The sequence below is a fragment of the Schistocerca piceifrons genome, chromosome 3, assembly GCF_021461385.2.
Source record: "Schistocerca piceifrons isolate TAMUIC-IGC-003096 chromosome 3, iqSchPice1.1, whole genome shotgun sequence".
Lineage (NCBI taxonomy): Eukaryota > Metazoa > Arthropoda > Insecta > Orthoptera > Acrididae > Schistocerca > Schistocerca piceifrons.
The window spans coordinates 908,369,546-908,394,357 of NC_060140.1; positions in this window are offsets into that span (position 1 = coordinate 908,369,546).

Sequence of the window (24,812 nt, forward strand, 5' to 3'; positions counted from 1 at the left end):
GTGTATCCTCTGTCGTACGAGGAGAAATGTAATTAGCGTATTTGAAACAGCTTCGGGTGGAAATAAGGGAGAAGGGAGTGATTTAAGAGGCCGATGCTGCCAGCAGAGAGAAGTAAGCTTAGTAATTAATAGATTATCGTAGGAAGCTAGAATTAAATTGAAATTTACTAAAGTGATACTGGTAGTGATTATCGTAGGAAGCTACAATTAGATTGAAATTTGCTAAAGTGATACTGATAGTGATTTTTGTTATGAACAATTTAAACCGAAGAGATGGGTGATTAATGAACTAAAGGAGAGACTAATAATTGCAATAGATTTCAGAACGGAAGAGAATAAACTGAGAAAATGAAAAAAGAATTAGCAGTAACTAAAATTAAGTAATGGTTAGAGCTACAGACACAAAAAAATAGTGAAAAGTTAATACAGTTACAAAAACAACTAGTTGAAGGTACAAATATGGGTATAATTAAAAAATTAATACAATTACAAGACTATATCTGAGTATTGGGGCTGTTACAATTGCAAATGGTGTTAAGTTTGCACTTTTGGCTCGAGTAGCTTCACTTAATACTATTCAGTTCTGTCATGTTTGTGATTGTCTTCTTTCCAGCTGCTGTCTTAATGATTACTCTACCATCCTGAGTCCACACATTCTGAAGACCGAAATGTGATATGGCACTGTTTAAAATCTTTAGCCGTTCATGTGTCAGATCTTCCCTTATTGTAAGCCCTGTCCTTGCTAACTTCTTCTTCTGGGTAGAGATCTCTGCCCTTTTTCGGTACGAGACAAATTTAATTATTATTGGACGAGGTTTGGTGGCACCTGGTAATTTTCGTCCCACCCGATGGCTCCTGTCAATGTCTGCCTTGGTCACTTCAACGCCTAATTTTTCACGTGCAACTTGTATAAGCAGGTTGTCCGTGTCTTCTTCCTTATTTTCTACTACTCCAAACAGTCGTAGACTATTTCGCCTTTGGTACTGTTCTAGTTCGTCAGGTGCGGCAGATAGTTTGACTTCCAACTCTCGTGCCTTTTTCTCGTATTCAGACACAGACTTTTTTAGTGCTGTAATTTCGGCAGTATTGGCCTCAACAGTTTCACGCATTTTGGCCAATACTGCTGCCGTTACAGTATCTGATATAGTGCCTGCTATCAGATCGAGATTGTTTTTATCGCGAAGCGCAGCGTTTACCTCAGAGCGGACCAGCTCCGCTATACCGGGAGCCGCGGCCGCACCTTCCGCCAAGAGCGGGCCCGCCGCACCTGCTGCTTCCCCGCTGCTGGACGCGCTGCTGTTCACTCTTCTGTTTACCATTTTCTCGAAGATATTGGCGGAGCACAGAAAAAAAATAGCACTACTGCACAGAACACTGTTGTTTTCACGATTTCCACTTGTACTAGACAACACCACCTGCGAGAACACCTTCGAATTCAACTAAATTTCGCGAGCCGAACTTAACACGTGTTACACTGCAGCCGCCATGACATCTGTCTGGTTTTACCTCTGACAACACTTTTTGCAAGTAATGTGGAACAATGTACTACAATACTCAAAATTGTAAAATGTTGGACTTACTTTTAAGATATTAGGCAGTCGGTTTTTAAATGTGCAGTTAGTGAAATGTGCTTCAAGTTAGACCGAGGTAATATCATCCCGCCTTTCTTGAGGCGCCTCTGCTCTGAAGCACAACGCTCTGGGTAGGTAGTCGGCTGTTTTTGTGGGTAGGCTGCATCTGGGGTGTGGGCGCCACCCCAGGGGTGGGTGGACGGGGGGCGGTCGCCCTGGAATGCGCTCCGCCGTCATTAGTTGCCATTACCACACCCACACACGTGCAGGGGCGGATTCTGCGAAACGAGCCAGGTCAAAGCAGGCCTGTCAACCTCCCACCTGCCTCCATAGCGCAACTCGGGCCGTGGAAAAGTGCTACTGCTACTGTATCCATCCTGTGGCAGTTTCATACTATACTTGCATCGTACTCTGATTCAATTATAGAGACAAAAAAGCTCTAACAGGTACTGCAGGTTGTTAGAAGAGCATAATAAAGCTACCACAGTACTCCCATGGACGCTAAGTTCGCCAGGTATCAACCCAATTACACGTAGAAAAAGAGGTGAGGTACCCAGAAGGGGAAAAGGAAACGAGATGAAACTTCACGGGTTGGAGGGGTACGTTACGTTGTTTCAGTGATTGTAGAAACGAGTCAAATTTATTAAGAATTTGGCAGTACGAGCCTACTAACCAGCATGTCGTTGCACCCCTTCTGGACTGTATGCAGGCACTGAAACGTTTGGGAAGCGTCTCATTAAGCTGTTGTATTCTCTTGTGAGACAAGATGCCACCAGCACGGAGTTGACGTCCGAGTTGGTTCCACATATGTTCTGTTGGGAACAGATGTTGGTATCTTACTGGCCATGGTTCTGCTCAGCATCTCGCAGACAGTTGATAATGATATGTGACATGTGTGGACGAGCCTTACCTGTTGAAAAATGGCACCACAGTACTGTCACACGAAAAGTAACACATGAGGACGCAGAATGTCTGTGACGTACTGTTGAGCAATCAGAGTTGCCGAAACCACTACCTAAAGTCGTACCTGAAGGTTCCCCACCCTCCCCTCTCGTGCCAGGAGTAACACTACCGTACTTCTCTAAAACATCGAAAGAATGGGACCTCTCCCAGGCAGCCACCACACTCGCCAACGGCAGTCGTCTGGGATAGTGCAGAACCGTGATTCATAGATGAACGCAGTGCGAAGTTCCTGATCACCAGTTCGTGCTCCCCGGTCACCAAACGCCGCCGTCTGTGTTGTGGTGCTACCAGCAGCCTACGCATGGGACAGTTATTCGCAGTCCCAACTCTGGCTGCTGCTTGCCTCCGATCAATGGTGCGGGACGACACAGAATGCTGGAGGGAGTCCATCACTTGTTCTCTTGTTCTCGGCCGGCACCCAAATTTGTGAAGAGAACACGACGTGCTCGGTGCACAATACAGCGATCCTCCCATGAAGTAGTCAGACGTGCTCGATTGGAACGAGTATGGCAACAGCCACATTCCCATCCTGTCCAACATCGGGCCAGAACGCACATCCGAACGGCGCAATTCGACAACCGGCCAACTGGATCCTTCAATGAGACCCTTTCAATCTCTGATACCGCTGTCTCACTCGGGTACACTGTGCGCCGGTATCCTTCATAGTTATCTCTCAAATCTCACGCCCCTTAGTACCACACCAGGTATGGTATCGACACCAAACACAAACAACACAAATGCACTCTGGTGGCCGTTCTACGAATTACAGAGAATTGCCAGCATAATCCGTTACATACCTGTCGATGGTGTATAAGGGTACGAAGTTACATTGACAGCCTATCACGTTTTCTGTCTGTTTCACTTTTTCTATCTATCAGTCCATTAGGCAGCTTCTCGGCACTGTGTGAATCCCTCACAGCATGAATCCCTCACAGCGCAAGTATAGTAGCTAATGGAAACACTCGAGACAGAATTGAAGACCTCTCGACATGTAACTTAATTTCTACCTGTTTTTTCTGAGAACGGTTTGAGTTTGGATACTAGTACGCGCTTGCAACAATGTGCCACGATAATGTTTGTGTTAAAATCGTTGATGCAATCATCACTCCACAGAATTGTTTGATGTATTAACAGCCATCAATAGTCGCTCGCATCACTCCTATCTTGACTCAAAAGCAAAAGAAAAAAAATTCACCTTATTTATAAGGTTAACCTTCAGAAAGTACATCTGTATATGGTGTAATAAAATGCATGCAGAATTCGACCGAAGCCCCAGAGAAAACGCAGACATTTTATTTCGTACACTACTTGCTTATACGCTCCTATTTATGTGTGCCATGTTGCGGCCATCAATCCAAAGCCTTGTACGGAACAGCTCACAATACTAGTCAGTATTGGTAAGTGATTTTACGTTCACATTTAATTTTCATGTGACGATCGATTGAAAGAATACAATAATTTCTGGTCAGATAAGAACAGGATAATATTAACAGCAGCGGAAAATGGTGTAACGAGAGTAGATTCGTTATGACTAGGAAGGTAGTGCAGAGAGTATGTTAATGTAAACAATTCAGTGATAGGTTCTGATCAGAATCGACAGCAAGCCAACACCGAGAACGATAGTTCAGATACACAATCCGACGTCGCAAGCTGAAGAGACAGAGAAAGTATATGAGGACATTGAAAGGGTAGTACAGTACGTAAAGGCAGATGAAAATCTGATAGTCAGTGGGGACTGGAATGCAATTGTAGGGGAAGGAGTAGAAGAGAACGTTACAGGAGAATATGAGAGAGGAGAAAGACTAATTGAGTTCTGTAATAAATTTCAGCTATTAATAGCGAATACTTAGTTCAAGAAGCACAGGAGGAAAAACTGTACTTGGAAAAGGCCGGGTGTTACGGGTAGATTTCTCATTGTAAGGCGTACCCAGGAGCAGACACACACTTAGACCACAATGTAGTACTGACGAAGAGTATGCTGAAGTTTAACAGATTAATCAGGAAGAATCAATACATAAAGATGTGGAATACTAAAGTACTAAACCATGACGAGATACGTTTCAAGTTCTCTAAGGCTACAGATACAGCAATGAGGAATAGTTCAGTAGGCAATACAGTTGAAGAGGAACGGACCTCTCTAAAAAGGGCAACCACGTAAGTTGGAAAGAAAAGCATAGGTACAAATAAGGTAACAGCGAAGAAACCACGTGTAACAAAAGAAATACTTGAATTGATCGATGAAAGAAGGAATTACAACAATGTTCAGGGAAATTCAGGAGTACAGAAATACACGTCGCTGAGCAATGAAATAAACAGTAAGTACAGGGAAGATAAGACGAAGTGGCTGCATGAAAAATCTGAAGAACTTGAAAAAGAAATGATTGTCGGGAGGACTGACTCAGCATATAAGAAACGTGAAACAACCGTCGATGAAATTAAAAGCATGGGTCGGAATATCAAGAGTGCAACGGGAGTCCCACTGTTAAATGCAGAAGAGAGAGCGGATAGGTGGAAAGAGTACATCGAAGGCCTCTATGAGGGGGAAGATTTGTCTGACGTGATAAAAGAAGAAACAGGAATCTATTTAGAAGAGATAGGTGGTCCAGTATTACAGTCACAATTTAAGAGAGCTTTGGAGGACTTAAGATCAAATAAAGCAGAAGGAACAGATAACATTCCATGAGAATTTCTAAATTCTTTGGAGGAAGTGGCAACAAAACGACTCTTGAAGTTGGTGTGTAGAATGTCTAGCGACATACCATCTGACTTTCGAGAAATATCATCCACATTGAGAGCTGACAAGTGCAAGAAATATCACACTATCAGCTTAACAGCTCATGCATCCAAGTTGCTGACAAGAGCAATATAGAGAAAAATGGAAAAGACAATTGAGATGTGTTAAATGGTGATCATTTTGCTTTTAGGATAGGTAAAGACATCAGAGAGACAATTCTGACGTTGCGGTTGATAATGAAAGCAAGATTAAAGAAAAATCAAGACCCGTTCATAGGATCTGCCGACCTATAAAAAGCGTTCGACAGTGTCAAATGGTGCAAGATGGTCGAAACTCTGAGAAAAATAGGGATTAGCTATAGAGAGAGACGGGTAATATAAAATATGTACAAGACTCAAGAGGGAATAATAAAAGTGGACAACGAAGAACTAAGTGCTCGGATTAAAAAGTGTATAAGAGTGAGATGTAGTCTTTCGCTCCTACTGTTCAATCTGTACTTCGAAAAAGCGATGACAGAAATAAAAGAAAGGTTCAGGAGTGGATATCAATTATAATATTCGCTGATGAGTGAAGGTGGAATTACATGATTTGTTGAATGGAATGAACAGTTTAATAAGTACAGAATACGGATTGAGGGTAAATCGAAGAAAGAAGAAAGCAATGAGAAGTAGCAGAAATGAGAACAGCGGGAAACTTAACATCAGTATTGATGGTCACGAAATAGATGAAGTTAAGGAATTCTGCTATCTAGGCAGCAAAATAAACAATGATGAACGGAGCAAGGAAATCACAAAAAGCAGACAAGCACTGGCCAAAAGGGCATTCCTAGCCAAGAGAAGTCCACTAGTATCAAACATAGGCCTTAATTTGATGAAGAAATTTCTGAGAATGTACGTCTGGAGTACAGCATTTTATGGCTGTGTAACTTGGACTGCGTGAAAACCAGAACACAAGAGAATTGAAGCATTTGAGCTGTGATGCTACAGACGAATGCTGAAAATTAGTGGACTTATAAGGTAAGAAATGAAGAGGTTCTGAGCAGAATCGGAGAGGAAAGAAATATGTAACCAGCACTGACAAGGACGAGTGACAGGATGATAGGACATCTGTTAGGACAACAAGGAATGACTTCCATGGTACTAAACGGAGCTGTAAAGGGTAAAAACTGTAGAGGCAAACAGAATTTGGAATACTCCCAGCAAATAACTGAGGACGTAGTTTGGAGAGACGTCTTTCTAAGACGTAAATTTATCTTCAGTGCTGACATTTTTCCCATTTTTTAGAAAAATTTTCTTGCTGGTGCCGTTCTACAGTTACATCGCGGTGCTCTACTTCTGCCGACGTCAATTATTTTGCTGCCTATATAGAAAACGCGTCTATTACTTTCAGCATTCCTTTTCTTAATTCCTTGAGGATCACTTGATTAAATTCGACTACCATCCATTGCAATTGTTTTACCGTTATTGGTTTTAACCTGGAAACTTCTTTTCAAGAAGTTGCCTATCCATTCAGCCAGACTTCTGTCTTTTGCCGTCTCAGACAGATATTATTTGCAACCTTGTAGTTAATGTTTCGCTCTATGTATGCCATTCCTGATACATGTGGTGAAAATTGTGTAACGACTCTTCAACTCTAACATAAGTAATATCGTCAAGATGGCTTTGCATATTCCTACATTTCTGTGACACCCAAAACGATCTTCCCCTTGATCGGCTTTTGGCGATCATTCCATTCTTCTGTAAACAAACCGTGTCAGTAATCTCCAGCCATGACATTTAGAAACAAAATACTATACATATGAATTTGGCCAGCTATGGACCGCATGCAACTTAAGACTTACGGTGTTTCTTTTTCTTTCTTTCTTCCAAGTACTTCTTCGTTTTCTCTCCAACTGCTCGTCTCTGCTCATCTGTCCACTCTCTCTTGGGTCAGGTTTTGGCTCATCTTCTTCATAGTTTGCGTTTTTTATCAGTAGCTTGAAGTGATTCCTGTCACGTATTATTTGTTCTGTAACACCTATTTTGTTGGCATCTTTCTTTACTGCTTCTATCCATCCTACAGTTTCTTTCAGCGTACTAACGTAATTAAAAGATTTCTTTGTAATCCGTGTTTCTTCTATTCTTTTTAAATGTCCGTAAATTTTAAGCCGTCTGTTCCTTATTGTATCTGTGATCTTTTCTGCATTATTGTATAAATCTTCATCTCTCCTTTTAATCCACCTATTTTCATTGTTTTTCTAAGGACCTAGACTTTTTCTTAGTATTTTTCTCTCTCTTTTTCTAATTCTCTTAATTCGTCTTTCTTATTTAATTATATTCTTTAATAATACCACTTATAAGATGTCGACTCACTCGACCACACTCATCAGCTGACTGAAGCATCGTCTTGGAGTATCATATTAACAAAGGGCAATCACTTGCAACATGTTGTATCATCTTTGTAAACGAGGTGGAAGTTTTTAGGCGCCACCCCTTTGCTGCTCTTTGGATGATGGAGGATTTTCCAAGCGTCTCGTCGTCATAAACAACTCTTCGCCTAAACATTATTGGCACCTGACAAAGTCTGAAAGAGGCCTCATTGTGGGTCTCTATTTGGCAGTCGGTCGAATCGTGGAATATCCACATACAGTAGGACGTTCGAATACAACTGTACGGAAAAGAGGCTATGCATACTCGTCGTCAACATTCCAGTCGACCAGACCTGTCCACACCTGTGCACCAAACATTTCGTAACACTTTCACATCTGCACCTACCATCCCAGAACAAGCAGTGGTCTTTGTGCAACATTCTGTGACATCTCACACGATTGGTCTGATATCAGCAGCAGCCAGACTAAGGAATTACTGTCTTGAGCGTAGGCTGCCTTTAACAACTCAGCGCAAACAGCTGCATTTTGAGTGGCGTCGTGACTGGGAAGCGTAGACTGCTGATGAACTGTGTCGAATTGTGTTCAGCGATGAATCAGGATTCGTGACATTTGCTGGCAAGTATGGCGGGGAACTGGGGAGAGACACACTAGCATTACTCCTGTCTTCAAGGTGTGTGGAGCCATCGGAAATGACTTCAGGTCAGAGGTGGCAGTGATTGCGAGAACTCTCATGGCACAACAGTTCGTCATTGATATCCTGCCTCCTAATACACTGATGAGCCAAAATATTATGACCACTTGCTTAAAAGCGTGTTTGTTCGTCTTCGGAACGAAATGCATCACGGATTCTGCGTTATCAAGGATCCGACAGTTTCTTCATAGGATTGTGGAGGTATGTGGCACTACAGGTCTACACACAGGTCATGTAATTCGCGCAAAAAAAACGGACCACTGACTTGAGTACGTGATGATGGTGCCCAGTAACGACCCACATGGGTTCCATAGGATTAACATCAGGTGAATATGGTCACCGAGACATTAACGTGAGTTCGCTATAATGCTCCTCAAACCACCGTAACACGGTTCTGGCTGCGAGACACGGACAATTATACTGGTGAATGATTATGTCGCCATCGGGGAAGACATGAAGGATGAAGGGATGCAGGTGGTACGCAGCTGTCAGTGTGTCTTCGATTACTACCACAGGTCCCATGCAAGTGCGGGAAAACGTCTCCCACGGCATAATACTGCTCTCACCAGCCTGCAACCGTGGCCCGCTGCACGTTTCGAGCCGTCATTCACCTGGATGACGGCGTTTGTGGAGACGACCATCGATCTAATATACTAATTATGTGATTCACCCGAAGAGCCGACACGTTTCCATTGATCGACTGTCGAATCTCAATAGTCAAGTGTTCACTGCAATCATAATTGACAATGTCATTTTGTCAACATGTGAACACGTAGGGGTGGTTGTAAAGACATTGCTTTCCCCGAAAGTCGATAACAGTTTTTTTTCTTTTGTGCATTACCTTGTCATGGTACGTATGTATTATTTATTTCAACTATTCTTCATTTGTTAATACGTCACATTCTTTCTTCATTTATTTTGCTACAGTTGTATATTTTATATTGTACGAATATGAATGTTCTGGTTTTATATGCTTTCTAAATCTTTGGTTAGGCTAGAAGAAGTACTGTGTCAGAGAGAGAGCGAACGGCTATCGATAGAGAGCGTGCGACTTGTTGTGGTATCGTGGCCGGTTCGCGGGTGGAGAAAGATTGCAAAGTTCGGCGTGAAAGACGGTGATACGCGGGGGAACAATTCAATACAGTGCGTCCGCTGTGTAAATAGGAGATCGTGCATTATTAAGTGAACAGTAAAACTGAAAAGTATATCGAGTGTTTGCGGCGACGATTTTACATACTGTGTGAACTTGTGACAATTAGCCGTGAATCAGACACCATTGTCGTGTGCAGACACTAACTGTCAGAATTGCATGAAAGTGGAACAAACCAAAATGTTAAGTAAGAGAAACGTACTGTGATTCGATCAAGAAACATTTATTATATCGTCCAAACTGTCTTAAAGACGATGACGTGAATTAAACTGATGTTTAACAGACTGTTATAGTGTAAAGCTTGTGACTGTTTTCCTGTGGCAACACGGTGAAAGAACTATGCGAAGTATTGGCGTTAACCGGCTATATATCGTAAATACTAAAGACATTGCATAATTTCGACCTACCCGCACCGCGTGATTAATAAACTTTTAATAATAAAATGTCGCGCGCGTAACGACAACGCACACACTGGAACCATTACTATCGCGCCAGTGCTGCCAGATGATTCGACTACAACGGAGACGTGGACCACCGCCGTAACTGGAATATTAATGAAACAGGAGGATCCATCATTGTCTTCACGCCACGAACCAGGATTAACTTCACACATCGTCCGCGCGGACCACCGCTGACGTCATCGCACTGGCTGCAGCAACAGTTAAGACATTAAAAGAAAATTATTACGCTCTCTCTCATTTCAAAATTAATGACAATAGCAGTTAAATTATCTATTTTAAAAATATTTTCACAATATCAAAGTTCAATTTTGTTTAGTTCCAATAAATATTCTTTCCATTATTTCGTCATGTTGACAGTGTTGAAAATCCGCCAAATTAAAGTTCAATTAAAAATTTTCTTTCAGAATTCTTCTCAGACATTTTTCTGCTCATCATAATTTTATTTTAATGTTTGTGTGTAAATTCTTTTGGACGGAGTACATATTTAATTTTTTGTTTTAGCTACCATAAAATTACGTATATTACCAGCTGCTGATGTCCGCCATTACTGCTTGAAAACTGACCAATAGTATTTTTGTACCTATTTTCTCATTGGCTGTCAGCTTCAAAACAAAATTACGTATTTCGTTGGCATCTAGCAGATGTGCGATGTCTATGTAGGCCCCTACAAAATTTGTTTTTACTTTTGCAGGTTTACTGGAATTATATTGACTTTAATTATTCATTTGCCCCCCGTTAAAGTGATTTATCGCATCTATATAATAATTGTACTGAATTGCCCTATTTATTTTTTATTACGTAAACATTGGCTTACCATATTTAGATTAAAATTAACGTCTTATTGGCCCCACATAAGGTTCTGCACGTTCTGACAAAGACTATGCCAATTTTTTTTTCCGTCCCTGACTAACTGGAGTAGTCAGATTCCTTGTATAGGTCATGTTTTATTATTTAAAAGAGTTTTTTTTCAGAAGTAGAGAACCAGTTTCTTTACATGGTCTGCTGCTCCAAGTTCAAAGATGTACAATGAACGGCGTGCTCCGAAACACTTGTGCGTGCACCAGCATTGTGCCCTTTCGGCAGAGATGCCGTAGATCACCATCTACGTTACTTTACGGAGCAGAGACGTCTCTGAACCCCACGTTCTGTGAAGAGTTGTGGACTTCCAATCATTTAGCGCCTAGTGGTAGTTTCACAGTCCTTCCAACTCTTTCTGTAGATACTGAAGACAGTAGCACTTGAACATTCTACCAGCTCCGCCGTTTTCGAAACACTCGTTGACAGGATCTGCGTAATAATAGTCTGTCCTTTCTCGAAGTGGCTTATCTCAGAGGATTTCTCTATTTCCAGTCCATATGTTTGTAAGAGTGATCCCCCGTCTGTGTCTGCTCCTCTTACATATTCTGTTACCGCGTCACGTGGCCGCAGCGCGACCAGTAGGCATCGAACGTCGAGGTGGGGCGGTGATCATATTTTTTTGGCTTATTATTGTACATTTCCTCTAATGTGACAGTATCGTAGTACCACTTTTTCAACAGGTCGTCTGCACTAGGCACGTGTCTATATGAAAAGTCTGCGTGATGCTAAGATATTCTTGTGGCCAGCGAGGTTCCCAGATCTGTCCTTGGTAGCAGATGCTTGGGACTAGCTCTGTCGTGAACCCAGTCCCAGTTCCAGCATTCAGGATGTGAAGGGTCAACTACAACAGCTGTCGGCCAGCATGGCTGAGGAAATGATGCTAGAGCTTTATGATACTACTCCCAAAAGAATCAGTGCATGCATCCATGCAACGTCATACTGAAAAGTGGGCTTGTACTGCCATGTTTTTTGTAAATTTGACTCGAGTTTGTAATTCCGTGGATGACATCACATACACTCTTAACTCTTTAAGTTTCGTTTCGATACCTTCTGCTCTTGTTGGTGTTTAATTTTTTGTTTCGTAGTATGTTTAAAATGAAACAGATGATATTTTCAATTTTTCTCACTTAGTCTACTTTTTGCGTCATGTGCGTGGGAAATGTACGGAGTAATGTTTTTATGTTGGCTATTTATATTGTGGAGAAGAGGGGAAGGCTGGCTGTGAGAAACTGTTAGTCAGCGACATTTCTTTGAGTTAGAAATGTGGTGGCAGTCAGAAACAGAAGAGGAAACCACTTTAGGTACCTTCATCGAGGCTATCATGACTGTTGTTAAGCCCTAAAGGTACGCTCTCTGGTTTAACGTAGTGCTTTCTGCTTTTGGTAGCAGCGAATCAGCCTTTCGTACTTGTAGGGGCACCGTCACCTCCCTGTATTTCTACTCGTGAGACGTAATCGCACTTTCCTCAGTCGTGGGTAAACACATTGCTTCTGACAGTGTTAATTTCTCTTAATGACCTCATATCACTATCTTGATACGTTCAGCATACAATCCCTGAATAAACACAGCTCTTCCTTTCCTGCCAAGCAGTGAGTTACATCAGAAAATTTTCTTTTCCTCGATGACTCCCCATGGTCCCTCTAAGGTGATACTGCATAGTGTCAACGTGGGAGCCCCACTGAACCAATTTCCGAACACAATACACGTAGAATAATCAAGAGTCCTCTTGTCCTCGTAATTCTGTAGTAGAATTGTTCTCACAGTAGACCAAGTTTCAGTATTAGCTCTAACCAACAACTTACTTCAGGCAGAGGCAACTATTTGACCAATGATACACGAGTGCTTAAGAAGTACTTTCTTAGTCTTAGGTTCCACTAAATTATAAGCGTCATCGCAGTTGTGCAAAAATAGCGGAAGCTGTTCCCTGTCTCCATCGAATTGTCACAAGGCTAGTTTGGTAGCCTCACTGTAGGTAAGGTACCTTCTATCTTCTTCAGAAGTTGCTGCATTGTGCGAATCGGCGTCGGACGTCATGTGCACTTGACTTACGACCTATGAGCAGTTAGATGGGCAGCTGAGGGGAGCTTTGCGCCCCCCGGGACCGATGTGGTGCTCTGTCCTCAGGTTCGGCGCCCACGGCGGCGAGAGTGCAGTGCGACGCCCTCGGGCGTGGTGAGCCACATGCTTATGGAGGCGACGGTGCACTGACATGCATTCTGATATAGTAAGCCGCATCCTAATGGATGCGGCAGTATGGTGCGACACCCTGTGGTGTGGTACGGTGAGCCTCATCCTCAAGGCGGCTGCAATGCAGCGTGACGGTCTGTGGTACGGTGAGCTTAGTGCTAGCGCCAGCGATGGTGCGGTGCGACACCCTCAAGTATGGTGAGCTTCGAGCTCGTGATGGTTGCAGTACAGTGTAATGCCCTCTGGTACGGTGAGCCTGATTCTCACAGCAGCTGGCATGTGGTGCGCTGCTCTGTGGTACAGTGAGACTAGTGCTCACAATGCTAGTGGTGCAGTGCAGTCAACATCTAAACGCAACAGCCCATTACAAACAGTATTGTAAGGTGCTTAAAATTGTTATTAGGAAGGCAAAAAGTATGTGGTATGCAGGTAGAATAGCTAAGTCTCAGGATAAAATAAAAACCATATGGTCAGTCGTAGAGGAAGTGGCTGGACTGCAGAGACAGGTCGAGGATATTGAATCCGTGCATAATGGGAATGTCCGTGTTACTGATAAGTCGCATATATGTACAGTATTTAATAATCACTTTCTGAATATAGCAGGTGAACTAAATAGAAACCTAGTCCCAACAGGGAATCATATAGCGGTCTCAGAAGAAAGTGTCCCGAGACTGTTACCTGAAATGCTCCTCCATGATGCTGACAAGAGGGAAATTGAGTTAATAATTAAATCAATAAACACCAAGAACTCTCATGGACATGACGGGGTATCTAGTAGAATACTGAAGTATTGTTCTATGTGTGTTAGCCCAGTACTTAGCCATATCTGTAACTTTTCCTTTGGGAGTGGTCTGTTTCCTGACCGATTAAAGTACTCGGTAGTGAAGCCACTTTATAAAAAGGGAGACAGGGATAATGTTGACAATTTTAGACCTATTTCTATGCCGTCGGTGTTTGCCAAAGTTATCGAGAAGGTTGTATATACAAGGTTACTGGAGCATTTAAATTCACATAATTTGCTGTCAAATGTACAGTTCGGTTTTAGAAATGGTTCAGCAACTGAAAATGCTATTTTCTCTTTTCTCGGTAAGGTTTTAGACGGATTAAATAAAAGTTTGCGAACGCTAGGTGTTTTCTTCGATTTAACGAAGGCTTTTCACTGTGTTGACCACAAAATATTACTGCAGAAGTTGGACCATTATGGAGTAAGGGGAGTACCTTACAATTGGTTCGCCTCTTACTTTAAGAACAGAAAGCAGAAGGTAATTGTCCGCAATATTGAGAGTGGTAGTGATGTTCAGTCCCAATGGGGCACTGTTGAGTGGGGCGTTCCCCAAGGGTCGGTGCTGGGGCCACTGTTGTTTCTTATTTCTATAAATGATGTGTCTTCTAGTATTACAAGTGATTCAAAAATATTTCTGTTTGCTGATGACACCAGCTTGGTAGTGAAGGATCTTGTGTGTAATACTGAAACAGTATCAAATAATGTAGTTCCAGAAATAAGTTTGTGGCTTGTGGAAAATAATTTGATGCTAATCACAGTAAGACTCAATTTTTATAGTTTCTAACTCCATTTCTAGCATTTGTAGACTTAGAGAAAGCTTTTGACAATGTTGACTGGAATACTCTCTTTCAAATTCTAAAGGTGGCAGGGGTAAAATACAGGGAGAAAAAGGCTATTTACAATTTGTACAGAGACCAGATGGCAGTTATAAGAGTCGAGGGGCATGAAACGGAAGCAGCGGTTGGGAAGGGAGTGAGACAGGGTTGTAGCCTGTCCCCGATGTTATTCAATATGTATATTGAGCAAACAGTAAAGGAAACAAAAGTTCGGAGTAGGTATTAAAATCCATGGAGAAGAAATAAAAACTTTGAGGTTCGCCGATGACATTGTAATTCTGACAGAGACAGCAATGGACCTGGAAGAGCAGCTAAACGGAATGGACAGTGTCTTGAAAGGAGCATATAGGATGAACATCAACAAAAGCAATACGAGGATAATGGAATGTAGTCGAATTAAGTCGGGTGATGCTGAGGGAATTAGATTAGGAAATGAGACACTTAATGTAGTAAAGGAGTTTTACTATTTGGGGAGCAAAATAACTGATGATGATCGAAGTAGAGAGGATGTAAAATTTAGACTGGCAATGGTAAGGAAAGCGTTTCTGAAGAAGAGAAATTTGTTAACATCGAGTGTAGATTTAAGTGTCAGGAAGTCGTTTCTGAAAGTATTTGTATGGAGTGTAGCCATGTATGGAAGTGAAACATGGACGATAAATAGTTTGGGCAAGAAGAGAATAGAAGCTTTCGAAATGTGATGCTACAGAAGAATGCTGAAGATTATATGGGTAGATCACATAACTAATGAGGAGGTATTGAATAGAATTGGGGAGAGGAGGAGTTGGTGGCACAACTTGACAAGAAGAAGGGACCGGTTGGTAGGACATGTTTTGAGGCATCAAGGGATCACCAATTGGGTACTGGAGGGCAGCGCGGAGGGTAAAAATCGTAGAGGGAGACCAAGAGATGAATACACTAAGCAGATTCAGAAGGATGTAAGTTGAAGCAAGTACTGGGCGATGAAGAAGCTTGCACAGGATAGAGTAGCATGGAGAGCTGCATCAAACCAGTCTCAGGACTGAAGACAACAACAACAACAACAACAACAACTCACAATTCAACAAGAACCGATATTTTGATCAGAGAGAATGGGCATATTATAAGCGAGACGGAACAGTCCAAGTTCCTAGGCTTTCGGATAGGTAGTAAGCTGTTGTGGAAAGCCCATGTTCAGGATCTTGTTCTGAAACTAAACACTGTTTTATTTACCATTAGAACAGTATCTGTAATAAGTGACAGTTCAATACGAAAAGTAGTCTACTACGCATATTTTCATAGACTTATATAGTATGGTATTACTTTTTGGTATAATTCTTCTGATTCAAAAAGGGTATTTTTGGCTAAAAAACGGTCTGTTCGAGCTATATGTGGTGTAAGTTCGAGAACCTCTTGTCGACCCCTATTCAATAGTCTGGGATTCTGACATTGCCCTCACAGTATATATTTTCTTTAATGTCGTTTGTTGTTAGCAATAGTAGCTTATTCTCAAGAGTTAGCAGCTTTCACTCAGTTAATACTAGGCAGAAATCAAATCTGCATGTGGAATGCACTTCCGTGGCTCTTGTGCAGAAAGGAGTGCAGTATTCTGCTGCATCCATTTTCAATAAGCTACCACAAGAACTCAAAAATCTTAGCAGTAGCCCAAACACTTTTAAGTCTAAAGTGAAGAGTTTCCTCGCGGCTCACTCTTTCTATTCTGTCGAGGAGCTCCTGGAAGAGCTAAAAAATTAAGCAAATTCCAGTGTTACATTGTTGATTTTCTTTATTTAAACTTACGACTTGACGCCTGAATATGTTACTTATATTTCATTTTATCCGTTTCTACAATTGTGTTGTAATTTCATGTATTGAGTCGTTCCATGACCATGGAGACTTCTCCTTAATTTGGTCCCACGGAAAAATTAATTAATAAATAAATAAAAATAAATAAAATACCCTCTGGTAAGGTGTGCCTCGAGCTCATGGAGGCTGCAGTGCAGTGTGATGGGCTCTGGTGCTGTGGGCCTCGCGCTCACGGCAGTTGTGGTGCAGTGAGACGCCCTCCATTTCCACCTCAAAATCGTTGATCTTTGCATCCAGACTTGGATCAGGGCTGAATTCTTCTGAAATCCCTTCTCCCGCCACCCATTCCTCTACTCCGAATCTCGTAACTCAAGAAAGCGCACTCCACACCTGGCAACACTTTCACATGCCCCCTGTAGTGTCCGGAATGGGAGTAAGAAGGACTGCTGTAAGCACAACAGAAGAGTTTCCTCGTGCGATGGAATTCGCTGAGGTTAAGTGACAGTGGGCTGGCTACTCATTCCTGAACCTCAGCTGAAAACAAGCTTGAGTGAAGCAGAGTACGGAACTCGGTAGGACAGCCCAGGGAGAAAGGTAGGAGTGGCTAGCTATCGATTCGATTTCGTTGCTTGGAAGTACGTTTCTCTTCTTACAAGTCTCCATCCACTAACGCAACATTCTCTAAGTCCAATACGCGTTTCTGTTTAGCCGGGGCTAGCAAAATAAAGTCCTAATCAGTCTGACGAGTGTCGTGGAGATGGCGTCTTCTGCTCGTAGCTCGTCTCTCCCCCACCATTAGTACAGGAGAGTCCTGTTTATATGGCTTCATTTGCACTCAGTACTAGTACTAGAAGGTTCGATGATTCTGCTCTGTGCCCTGTGCGTGGTTGATCGCGTGATCAACGCGTGATTCCCTCCATATTTGGTACACTTGGGATTTTCCTGCCTTACATATTTAGACCATGCAACCGAAAGGGGAGTCACATGCCGCCGTAGCACGTCATAGGTTCTTTATCAAGTTCAAATTTTTCTCTCGTCTCTTCTGGAGTCATCCAAAGCACGCGGCTGCCTCTCTGTCAAAAACTGCTTCTTAAACTTAATATATTGGTAGAATATTGGCGGACAGCTACCAATCGTTGACGACATGGACATCCACGAATAGCCTCTTTCCTTCCATCTTCCCTTACGTCATGACTATCCAATCATATTAGAAGGCCAATTAAAAGTTTTACAACAGTGACGCCAAACATCGATAGTATATAATAAATAGAAGCACCTATCCCCATGCAAAACCAGTCGTGCCATGAGGAAGTCCGTTGCAATTCGGCCGAAACGTCGGTTTTAGTTTAATATTGTTGTTAGTTTTTAGCAATGACGCGGCATAACACCCAAAAGTATTTTAATCAAAATTTCTTACATTTGCAAACAGATGTCCTTCTCGTCTAGTAATGCCGAGCGAAGAAATGGTTCAAATGGCTCTGAGCACTATGGGACTCAACTGCTGAGGTCATTAGTCCCCTAGAACTTAGAACTAGTTAAACCTAACTAACCTAAGGACATCACGAACATCCATGCCCGAGGCAGGATTCGAACCTGCGACCGTAGCGGTCTTGCGGTTCCAGACTGCAGCACCTTTAACCGCACGGCCACTTCGGGCGGCGCCGAGCGAAGAACGTCAGGTTGCGCCGTAGTTCAGAATCCGTATTATAAATGTCAAATCACTTCGGTACCAACTGGTGCAGAGCCCCTTTAGGTTGACCCATAGCAGAGGCTGAAGTCGCGGGAAACAGAAACCTTCTCGCCAATTGACTTCCTTACACTAGAAACTTTATTTACTGAAACAGTAGTCACTTCAGGTCAGATGACTTTTATTTTATTTTAACTTCAGACGTTAAGAAAGTAGGCGCTGAAGTGGGATTCGAATTCGGATCTCCTCTTTCGTGGTACCTGATCCACACGGAGCAACATAGTGCGATCATTTCATTGTTTTCCCCAATATTGCAAACTCCTCTAGGTCTCCACGAAAGGCACATGTATGGGTTCGAACTCTGGTCCAGCACAAAAATATTCATCGTTTCATTTCAAGTCCTAGCTTATGCACATCGAACTACTACTGATAAATAACTTATGTTTTTAATGCCTCTTCATGAATTTTCAACAATAACGACAGCAGCCGTTATTTCTGGTCAAACATTCATACGTCTCAGTAATGGTGAGGAAACAATTTGTTGGGACAAAACAATACCGGTGTGTGCCGCGTTCGATACCCAGTCAGGCAAAAAAATTGTATGCACATTTTAAATTCAAATATCTCACAGCTGGTAAAAAGAAATTCGATATGTAACATCTGAATCTACGTAGCTAACAATAGGATTACGTGCTGGGCTCGATTCACCATCACAAAACCTTACATCATGGCACATCGTTTTAAACACGTGCAAACTTTGTTGCTCGAAATTGTATTAAAAGTTTTTCGTGATTAGTTAAAAGGGAGACAAGGTTTTTGACGGGATTCCAGGCAGAGCACAAAAATTTTCAAGTTGGGATTTGTTAACTGACACTTGTGAAAACTTCGCTATTTCTCGACTCCTTGTGTCTAGCCGCGCTGTATTAGCCGAGCGGTTTGGTCGCTGCAGTCATGGACTGTGCGGCTGATCCCGGCGGAGGTTCGAGTCCTCCCTTGGGCATGGGTGTGTGTGTTTGTCCTTAGGATAATTTAGGTTAAGTAGTGTCTAAGCGTAGGGACTGATGACCTTAGCAGTTAAGTACCATAAGGTTTCACACACATTTGAACATTTTTTGTGTCTAATCACCAGCGCTTGCCGCTGTTCAAATGGTTCAAATGGCTCTGAGCACTATGGGACTTATCTTCTGAGGTCATCAGTCCCCTAGAACTTAGAACTACTTAAACCTAACTAACCTAAGGACATCACACACATCCATGCCCGAGGCAGGATTCGAACCTGCGACCGTAGCGATAGCGTGGTTCCAGACTGTAGCGCCTAGAACCGCTCGGCCACTCCGGCCGGATTTGCCACTGTTAATCGCGTTGCTTTTAAATGGTCAGTTTTCAGTATCCAGTTTATGACAAAATACTCTATCAGAAACAACTTTTCACAGGTGCGGAAAAACCTTTTAAAGAATAAAAATACTTCGAATTGTCAGAGAACTTTATCAGTCCAGACGTTGTCTCGAAATACCTTGTTTATAAAAATATTTAATCATGCGTAAAGATTGCTGGAAAGACTTACGTGACGGAGTTAGTTCGCTCAAATTCTATTGAGCGTGCTGCTGATTTTGAAATGTCACTTACTGTAATTAAATTGAGCTTGTAAGCGTTAATGACTGTCTCATCTCTAATGACACGTTTCCTAGTATTTGCAACATCTTGGTGTTGAGTTATATCTGTATTGTTGTTCTGACGTAACCACAAGCGCCGGAACGAAGACGAAGAACGGAAGACCAGAGAAGGCGGTGAAACGATTTCGCCCAATGTTGTGTTGATAAGGACTGCTCCACGACAGGAGCGCCCCCAGCGAGAAGTGATTATAATCGACGCTCCTGCCAGCCTCGGCTAGACGTTAGCGGACAGCATTAGCGCAGCCTAGCAGAGAGTGCGACGATATCAATTATTATGACCCATATCCGTTGCTTGTTTGGATATTATCTATAGCGAAGATGATTACTGTTCGCATCACAAAGTTGAGTATTGTCAATCGGCTTTATTGAAATAAAACTACCAATGTTATTGGCTTGAATTGTTGTATAGCATTCTGAGAACTCAGCATTCCTTAGGCACTCTATACAAGAGGAATGGGAAAAAACACAACAATTGTTCTCTACGATCTCTCGTAGTATCCATTTTGTTTAGACAAATAACTCTGTTGTTGTTGGAGTTAAGGTATTCCGTCCTGAGACTGGTTTGATGCACCTCTCCATACTACCCTATCCTGTGCAAGCTTCTTCATCTCCCAGTAATTACTGCAACCTACATCCTTCTGAATCTGCTTAGTGTATTCATCTCTTAGTCCCCCTCTACGATTTTTACCCTCCACGCTTCCCCCCCAATGCTAAATTTGAGATCCCTCGATGCCTCAGAACATGTCCCACTAACCGGTCCCTCCTTTTTGTCAAGTTGTGCTACAAACTCCTCCACTCCCCAATTCTATTCAATACATCATTAGTTATACGGTCTACCCATCTAATCTTCAGCATTCTTCTGTAGCACCACATTTCGAAAGCTTCTATTTTCTTCTTGTCCAAACTATTTATCGTCCATGTTTCACTTCCATACATGGCTACACTCCATACAAATACTTTCAGAAACGACTTCCTGACACTTAAATCTATACTCGATGTTAACAAATTTCTCTTCTTCAGAAACGCTTTCCTTGCCATTGCCAGTCTACATTTTATATTTTCTCTACTTCGATCATCAGCAGTTATTTTGCTCCCCAAATAGCAAAATTCCTTTACTACTTTAAGTGTCTCATTTCCTAATCTAATTCCCTCAGCATCACCCGACTTAATTCGACTACATTCCATTATCCTCGTTTTGCTTTTGTTGATGTTCATTTTATATCCTCCTTTCAAGACACTGTCCATTCCGTTCAACTGCTCTTCAAGGTCCTTTGCTGTCTCTGACAGAATTACAATGTCATCCGCGAACCTTGAAGTTTTATTTCTTCTCCATGAATTTTAATACCTACTCCGAATTTTTCTTTTGTTTTCTTTACTGCTTGCTCAATATACAGATTGAATAACATCGGGGAGAGGCTACAACCCTGTCTCACTCCCTTCCCAATCGTTGCTTCCCTTTCATGCCCCTCGACTCTTGTAACTGCCATCTGGTTTCTGTACAAATTGTAAATAGCCTTTTGCTCCCTTTATTGTACCCCTGCCACCTTTAGAATTTGAAAGAGAGTATTCCAGTCAACATTGTCAAAAACTTTCTCTAAGTCTACAAATGCTAGAAACGTAGGTTTGCCTTTCCTTAATCTTTCTTCTAAGATAAGTCGTAAGGTCAGTATTGCCTCACGTGTTCCAATATTTCTACGGAATCCAAACTCATCTTCCCCGAGGTCGGCTTCTATCAGTTTTTCCATTCGTCTCTAAAGTATTCGTGTTAGTATTTTGCAGCTGTGACTTATTAAACTGTTAGTTCGGTAATTTTCACATCTGTCATCACCTGCTTTCTTTGGGATTGGAATTATTATATTCTTCTTGAAGTCTGAGGGTATTTCGCCTGTCTCATACATCTTGCTCACCAGATGGTAGCGTTTTGTCCGGACTGGCTCTCCCAAGGCCGTCAGAAGTTCTAATGGAATGATGTCTACTCCTGGGGCCTTGTTTCGACTCAGGTCTTTCAGAGCTCTGTCAAACTCTTGACACAGTGTCGTATCTCCCATTTCGTCTTCATCTACATCCTCTTCGATTTCCATAATATTGTCCTCAAGTACATCGCCCTTGTATAGACCATCTGTATACTCCTTCCACCTTTCTGCTTTCCCTTCTTTGCTTAGAACTGGGGTTCCATTTGAGCTCTTGATATTCATACAAGTGGTTCTCTTTTCTCCAAAGGTCTCTTTAATTTTCCTGTAGGCAGTATCTATCTTACCCCTAGTGATACTCGCTTCTAGATCCTTACATTCGTCCTCTAGCCATCCCTGCTTAGCCATTTTGCACTTCCTGTCGATCTCATTTTTGAGACGTTTGTATTCCTTTTTGCCTGCTTGATTTACTGCATTTTTATATTTTCTCCTTTCATCAATTAAATTCAATATATCTTCTGTTACCCAAGGATTTCTATTAGCCCTCGTCTTATTACCTACTTGATCCTCTGCTACCTTCACTACTTCATCCCTCAGAGCTAACCATTCTTCTTCTGCTGTACGTCTTTCCCCCATTCCTGTCAATTGTTCCCTTACGCTCTCCCTGAAACTCTCTACAACCTCTGGTTTAGTCAGTTTATCCAGGTCCCATCTCCTTAAATTCCCACCTTTTTGCAGTTTCTTCAGTTTTAATTTATAGTTCATAACCAATAGATTGTGGTCAGAGTCCACATCTGCCCCTGGAAATGTCTTACAATTTAAAACCTGGTTCCTAAATCTCTGTCTTACCATTATATATTCTATCTGATACCTTCCAAAATCTCCAGGATTCTTCCCTGTATACAACCTTATTTCATGATTCTTGAACCAAGTGTTAGCTATGATTAAGTTGTGCTCTGTGCAAAACTCTACCAGGCGGCTTCCTCTTTCATATCTTAGCCCTAATCGATATTCACCTACTATGTTTCCTTCTCTCCCTTTTCCAGCTCTCGAATTCTAGTCACCCATGACTATTAAATTTTCGTCTCCCTTCACTACCTGAATAATTTCTTTTATCTCATCATACATTTCATCAATTTCTTCATCATCTGCAGAGCTAGTTGGCATATAAACTTGTACTACTGCAGTAGGCGTGGGCTTCGTGTCTATCTTGGCCACAATAATGCGTTCACAATGCTGTTTGTAGTAGCTTACCCGCACTCGTATTTTTTTATTCATTATTAAACCTACTCATGCATTACCCCTATTTGATTTCGTATTTATAACCGTGTATTCTCCTGACCAAAAGTCTTGTTCCTCCTGCCACCGAACTTCACTAATTCCCACTATATCTAACTTTAACCGATCCATTTCATCATCATCTTGGACAGTTTCCAGCCACTGGCTGGGTCTGTCGGGAACACAAGCCTCCATCGTGTTCTGTCTTTCCACCATTCCCCCTCTTCCACCATCGTCCAGTTCTCTCCTCTTCTCGTCACACATTCCTTCACTCCCTTCACCCATCTATCTCTTGGTCTTCCCCTGGGCCTCTTCCCCTCCAGTTGCAGATCAAACATCCTCTTTGGAATTCTTCCCTCATCCATTCTCTTCATGTGTCCATACCACTGCAGTCTTGATTTTTCTATCCTGTCCTGTACTGGTTCCTCCTTTAGTCTTTCCCTCACATACACATTTCGCAATCTGTCTCGTCTTGTTACACTCAACCTGCTCCTCTGGAACTTCATTTCACTAGCTTGTATTCTACTTTTGTCGATTTTGTGCATTACCCATGTCTCACTTCCGTATGCCAATATGGGGACAAAGTAGGTTCGGTATATAATTCCCTTGGATTTCTGTGGCACCTCCTTGCTCCAAATAAGCCCCCTAATGCATTTGAAGAACTGCCCTGCTTTTCTGCACCTTTCATTTATTTCCATTGTGTTTCCCCCCTTACTTTCAATCATGCTTCCCAGGTACTTGAAGTTCTCTAGCACTTGTAGTTTTTCCCCTCCACAAATTATATCCACATTTGGCCTATTCTTCTTCCTTGTTGTGACAATTATTTCACTTTTCTTTGCAGAGAAATGCATTCCATATTGTGCTGCCGTTGCCTTCCATACATCTAACTGCTCTTGCACCTCCTTCCCGCAATTTCCCCATAACATCAGGTCATCGGCAAAAAGCACTGCTTTCATTTTATGATCTCCAATTGCATCTGATACTTGCTGTAGGATTTCATCCATAACAATAATAAACAATAAAGGCGAAAGTGCAGTTCCCTGTCGCAGCCCATTTTCCAGCTTGAACCATGCAGTACGTTCCCTCCCCACTTTCACACAACTCTCACTTCCCTCATACATTTTTCTGACTTTTCGTGTTATCTCTTCATCTATCCCTTTTGCGTTCAGCACATCCCAGAGCTTGTCCCTGTAGATACTGTCATACGCCTTCTCAATATCTAAAAAGGCCATGATTAAGTCCTTCCCGTACTCATAGTGCCTTTCCTGCAGTTGCCTTACCGCAAATATGAGGTCCGTTGTTGATCTTCCCGGTCTGAAACCATACTGCTCCTCTTGCAGTCTACTTTCAATACTGCTTCTTATTCTCTTCTCCAGGATCTTTTCGTAGATTTTTCCACAGTGGCATAGCAGGGTGATTCCTCTGTAGTTCTCACATCTCCTTTTATCCCCTTTCTTCAAGATCGGGACTATAATTCCTTTCTTCCAATCCTCAGGAATTCTGTTCTCCTTCCACACCACCCTCAGCACTCTGTATAGCCACTGGGTTCCTACTTCTTCTGCTGCTCGTATCATATCCACTGTTACTTCTTCCCAACCTGGTGCCTTGCCCCCTTTCATCCTCTTTATGGCTTCTTCCACTTCATTCCAAGTTAGATCATCAATTTCCCCACTATTATAATCGTCTGCTGCCTTAGGTTCTCCATCGCTGTTAGTTACCCGCTTGACGGCATTCAACAGATCTTCAAAGTACTCCTTTCAAATCTTTTTGAGCTCATGCATTTCCTCCACAACTCTTCCATTATTATCCATGATCTTCAGGCACTCGCTTCTGTCGTTCCTCTTATTTCTTACCATGGTGTAAAGTACTTTTTTGTTCC